Source organism: Pteropus medius, unplaced genomic scaffold (assembly GCF_902729225.1).
Source record: "Pteropus medius unplaced genomic scaffold, Ma_sr-lr_union100, whole genome shotgun sequence".
NCBI classification, from domain to species: Eukaryota; Metazoa; Chordata; class Mammalia; order Chiroptera; family Pteropodidae; genus Pteropus; species Pteropus medius.
The window spans coordinates 11983240-11989311 of NW_024340692.1; the positions used below are offsets into that span (position 1 = coordinate 11983240).

Sequence of the window (6072 nt, forward strand, 5' to 3'; positions counted from 1 at the left end):
TATTTTTGAAATCCTACTATTTATGTGCTTGTCTATCTCAACTCAATATAAATATTATGTTGACTTTTTGGTGTTTTTTTTCCACTTGATGTCCATATATGAATTATTTTTAATGCTACAAATTAGAGCAATCTAAAGAATCCAAAGTGATATTCCTACTTTGTACCATTAATTAGTGGGTAAGCATCACTAGAAATCTTTTTCCAGTTTATTTCCCAAAAATGTGCTGTAAGGTTCTCTTCAATTAAAATTTTTACTCTTATTGCACTCTGTTTTTTCTTAGGACAAAGGTTCTTTTCCACATAGGTCTATATCATAGACAATTATAATACATTAATGTTTTTTAAAAATTTTTTTGTGTCAGGGTATAGTCTACATTCTTATCTTTCTACATATAGGGAGCCATCTGTTTAGATACAAAATAACAGGTTATACATCATGGTTGAGTGGTGGAGTAAGCTTGCTAGGCATTAGGTAAAAATGCACCATTGAGAATTGCCCATGCTTAGGCCAAAATATTGTGATATACTGAGCCAGTTTGAAGAATTATAGGTCTGTACTTCTAGTTTAAGGATAAAAATACAGTTTATCAGCTTACTAGCATGTATACATCTAAAGTCCAAATTAGAAAATCATGAGATTAACCAAAGGTGTTATTTGAATAGCCATATATTTCCTTACACATTTTAATAATTTGTATGTTAAGGTGTATTTAATTTGCTTTTTGGCTTAATGCTTATTTTTGAATATCTGTAACTATGCTGTGATTTTGGGCATTTGGATAGAACACTTGCATTTTTCTTACCGACTCCTTAGAGAAATCCTGAAGCAGGAAACAACTGAATGAAAGCTGAGATGCTCTGATACTTAGCAACTTGCTGAGGCTTCTTCATGTAAAGTTACTTGATAGAGCTGGATCAAAATTTTAATCCTAGCATCTTGTTCAATACTCCTAATGACAATAAAATCTTGCACAGAAATTATTTATACATTTTTGTTTGGAGTGCATTTATTTGGCCTCCACTTTGTTTTGCTTGGCATCAGTATGGCTCTCAGGCCCCAAATCTCCTGTTTTTTATTCTGCTTTGTGATGCTGGGACTTGAATCCAGGGTAAACCATACTTCCTTTATTAGGTGGCTTCCTGTTAAGTTCTGCCAACGGGACACTAGAGAGAGACTCCTTCCCCTTTTGCTCCCTGTTTTTGTTAGCATCACCCCTCCAGCCTTTCCGCACACTGGTAATGACATTTGGTTAGTTTTATCCTCAACTTACATAACCAGCTTCATCACCTTCCCTCAGATACCAACACCATCGGACTAGAGTCTCTTTCTCAAAGGTCTGAGGCCCATCTCTGTGGGTACCCTCCACCAAGTTCCTACAATACAAGCACCAGCTACGCAGGACATTCTCTTCAGAGATCCGGATCTCAGCTCCAATGGTGACCTTCTTTCAAGTTTTTAGGTTTAGGTTTTGATAATCTCAACGTCTTTCCTTTGTTTAGGCATGGTAGCTGCTTCCTAAAGCTTTTTTTTTAATCTCCAGGTTACCTTAGTGTTTGATTTTTTCCATTTCAGTCCTCTAACACAAGTCAAAGTAACTCTTTACATTAAAATTTCTGTTAAAATACCTGATGCAGTTTCTGTTTACCTGAGTGGGCTCAAATGATAAATCCCCTGAGAGTGATTCAGAAAGGTTTTGAATTGGTTTAGGGCAAGAACAGTAAATGGGTTTCATCTTAAATGGAAACTCCCAATAATTGGTACTGGTTTGCCAGTTTGCAGTCCGTCCTTCAGATAACATATCACCTCACAGGCAGTTTAAGACCGCTTCAACAGTGTTCTTCAATTTTCCCGTCTTTTCTGCTATTTGTGTTATATCTTCCTCATCTATTACAAACCATACATTTTTATTATTTTGTTTTAAATAGTCAATTATTTTTATCCATACATTTTTAATGAGATTATTGCCATTGTGTACATTTTCTTTATTGATTTTTACATTGTCATGTCTGTCATGTAACCATCAAATATCTGTAGTACAATTTAGAACCTAGCTTCTTAAAATCATAAAGTCTTTTTACATTACAAACTCATAATCAGAATAAGTGGTAAATACACTTTCTGCAGTGCAAACTTCTCAGGTCTGCTCTATTACAGCTACCTGAAAATGTCATAATTGCTTCTAATAACATTTTATAATGTTACTTTATAATGGTACTTTCATAGATTTTCAATATACCTAATACTGGATATAAATAAATCAATATATATTCTTTCTATTTACCTGGTGACAGCAAAACAGGATTCATTGTACTTGTTTGTAGCCATAATTTTAACTTTGCAGAATATCATATCATCCATTTGATTAACTCCATTAAAGTCTTCTGAATCTATCAGTTGAAATTATTTTAGAAAACCAATATCCACAAATGGCATCTATTTATCCATAAAAATGCATGGCTGGGGCAGGGAGAGTCAAGATGGCAGGCTAGGTAAATGCAAGGTTTGCCTCCTCCCATGGCCGCATTAAAATTACAACCAAATTTAAAGCAATCAACTTGGAGAATAGAAGAACATATTAAATACGACTGAAGATTTAAAGAAAAAAAAACACATAGAGACAGGTAGTAGATGAGGAGACATGAAACGGGCTGGTCCCAAACCCGCAAGTGGCAGTTGAGTACCAGGCGGGATAGTGACTACAGAGGTCCTCCTGAAGGAGCAAGGGGCCCTCGCCCTACACAGGGGCTCCCCAGCCCAGGATTCCTGTGCCTTGAAGAAGAGTTCCCACAAAATGTAACAAAATGTAAAAATCAGTGAGGATTCTAAACATTCAGATGAGACCGAAGGAACCTAAAAGCCCAGACATCCCCCTTAGACTCACACATAGACTCACTTGCTCACAGACACTCCCCCTAGGTTTCAGTGGAGGGTCAGCAGCTCGGGAAGTGCAAGAGACATATGCGGAAAGACTGAGTTTGTAGCATGGAGCAAGAGCTGGAAGGACAGCTGCTATTGCTCCTTTGTCGGCCCCGCTTCAATGCTGTCTACAGATGGGCACCGTCTTGCCTATGTTGAACATTCCCCCCACACAGCCAATTCTGAATCTGTGCTGGCCCAGTGAGATTGGTTTGCTCCACCCCGTGACTCCCTGCAAACCCTCCCCACTCAACCCACAATTTGCTTGGGGCAAGCTCATTGCTCAGGAACCACCCCTACCCTGTGCTATCCGCAGGTGGTGCATTCTACAGCTCTCAGCTCAATTGGCCTGTGCAGGGCCTGCACATACCAGTCGGTGATGGCAACCAGCGCTGGCCTACTGCAGTATCTCTTGAACAAATCTTGGGGGTTTGTGGCCTACTGCAGTATCTCTTGAACAAATCTTGGGGGTTTGTGGCCCAAGATAGGCAGAGCTGGCCTCAGTGTGATCTGAGATTTTTGTGAGAGGCCACAGGCTTGGCACTGGCACCCAACTTGAATCTCCATTGGCCAGATGCAATCTACTTGCTTTACCTTGGCAATTCCCAGGGTCCCAGCCCTACCAAACTCGTGTACCACCTAGAGGCTCTTTCAGCTGTGGAGTCTTATGGGCAGCCAGCAGGCAGCCTCAGGACTAGGGGGTGCCCTGGACCATTTGCTAAACTGCCCAGGCCCAGTATGGGGGCCAATCAGCCATGATTCACAGTGTGGTCTCTCACTTTTACTGCAAGATCCAGTTCAGGCAGCAACTACCCATGGATCACTTTGTAGCTCCAACCAGGTTGCCCTGAGTGATCAAAGGCAGTGGCTTACCTTGGCCTCCCTGGGAACCCCTCCCAAGGGGCCACAGAACCAAAATATCCAGAGGCTAGCATCAGACCACAAGAGAGCATCACCTAATTAGCCCCACAAAGAGGCACATCCAAAGGGTAGTCTCAACAGGTACACAATCTAGGGCAAATCCCACTCCATAGGATCAGCCCCTACATAGCAGCTCATACCATGGGCATGGCCAAGCCTCCCAGTCAATCAGCCCGAAGGTCAATCCCATACACTGACATGCTAATAGCAATCAAGGCTTAGCTACAACACAGGAACACACAACTGACACAAAGAACACTCCTGGAGCTCCTAGCGCAGGTGATCAGGGAGACTACAACACAAGGCCACATATAAGCCCCCTGGCTGAGGCTGGGAGATGTAACAAATCTACCTAATACATTGAAATGAACACAGAGAGACAACTGAAATGAGAAAACAACAACAACAACAACAACAAAAATGCCACAAATGAAACAACAGAAGAAAACTCCAGAAAAAAAGCTAAATGAAATGGAGGTGAGCAACTTACCAGAGACAGAATTCAAACACTGGTTACAAGGATGCTCAAAAACCTTAGGGGGAGAAGAGATGATCTCATTGAGGACTTCGACAGAGAGATAGTAAGTATTAAAAAGGACATAGAAATCATAAAATGAACCAGTCAGAAATGAGGAATACAATAACTTAAATGAAGAATATATTAGAAAAAATCAACAGTAGATTACATGAAGCAGAAGACTGAATCAATGATCTGGAAGACAAAAAAGCAGAAAACATCCAATCAGAACAGCAAAAAGAAATAAGAATCTAAAAAAATGAGGAAAGATTAAGAGACCTCTGGGACAACATCAAGCACACCAACATTCACATCATAGTGTTACCAGAAGAAGAAGAGAGAGAGCAAAGAATTGAGAACCTCTTTGAAGAAATAATAACAGAAAACTTCCCTAATCTGATGAAGGAAATAGACATACAAGTCTGGAAAGCGCAAGGAGTCCCAAACAAGAGGAAGCCAAACAGGCCCACATCAAGACACATCATTATTAAAATGCCAAAGATTAAAGACAAAGAGCGAATCCTAAAAGCAGCAAGAGAAAGGCAGCTAATTACTTATAAGGGTACTCCATAAGAATGTCAGCTGATTTCTCAACAGAAACTTTGCAGGCCAGTGGGATTAGCACAAAATATTCAAAGTGATGAAAAGTAAGAATCTACAACCAAGATTACTCTATCCAGAAAGGCTATTGATTAAAGTCAAAGTTGAGATAAAGAGCTTCTCAGACAGGAAAAAGCCAAAGGAATCATCATCAACAAGCCACTATTACAAGAAATGTTAAAGGGACTTCTTAAAAATAAAGGGGGAAGGAGGACACAAACAAACAAAAAGATAAATATGAATAATGAAATAGCAATAAGTATCAATAATCACTTTAAATGTAAATGCATTAAATGATCCAATCAAAAGATCTCAGGATAGCTGAATGGATAAGAAAACAAGACCCATACACATGCTGTCTACAAGAGATCCACCTCAAATCAAATGACACACACAAACTGAAAGTAAAGGGCTGAAAAAAGATATTTCATGCAAACGGAAATGAAAAGAAGCTGCAGTGGCAATACTTATATCAGACAAAATAGACTTTAAAACAAAAGTTATAATAACAAACAAAAAAGGGTATTACATAATAATAAAGGGATTGATACAACCCTAATAAACATATGCACCCAACATAAGAGCATCTATATATATAAAGGAAATATTGACCAACATAAAGGGAGAGATCACCAGCAATACATTTATAGTACGAATCTTTAACACCCCATGGACAGATCTTCTAGACAAAAAATCAACAAGGGACAGTAGCCTTAAATGACACACTAGATCAAATGGATTTAATTGATACTTTCAGAGTGTTTCACCCCAAAGCAGCAAAATATACATTCTTCTCAAGTGCACATGGAACATTTTCTAGGATAGACCACGTGTTAGGCCACAAAACAAATCTAGTAAATTTAAGAATGAAATCATATCAAATGTCTTTTCCGACCATGATGGTATAAAACTAGAAATCTATTACAAGAAAACAACTGAAAAACTCACAAACACATGGAAGCTAAATAACATGCTACTAAACAATGAATGGGGTCTATGGCCATGCTACCCTGAACAAGCCCAATCCCATCTGATCTTGGAAGCTAAGCAGGGTCAGGCCTGGTTAGTACTTGGATGGGAGACCACCTAGGAAGACCAGGTACTGTAGGCGTAAA

General features: G+C 39.3%; 1 non-coding gene across 1 annotated transcript; it reads left to right on the top strand.

The window, feature by feature from the left end:
- Nucleotides 1-5949: 5949 nt before the first annotated feature.
- On the top strand, nucleotides 5950-6068 carry LOC120591747 (5S ribosomal RNA). The gene has a single exon (XR_005649983.1). It is a non-coding gene; the product is annotated as a 5S ribosomal RNA (ribosomal RNA).
- Nucleotides 6069-6072: the final 4 nt, after the last annotated feature.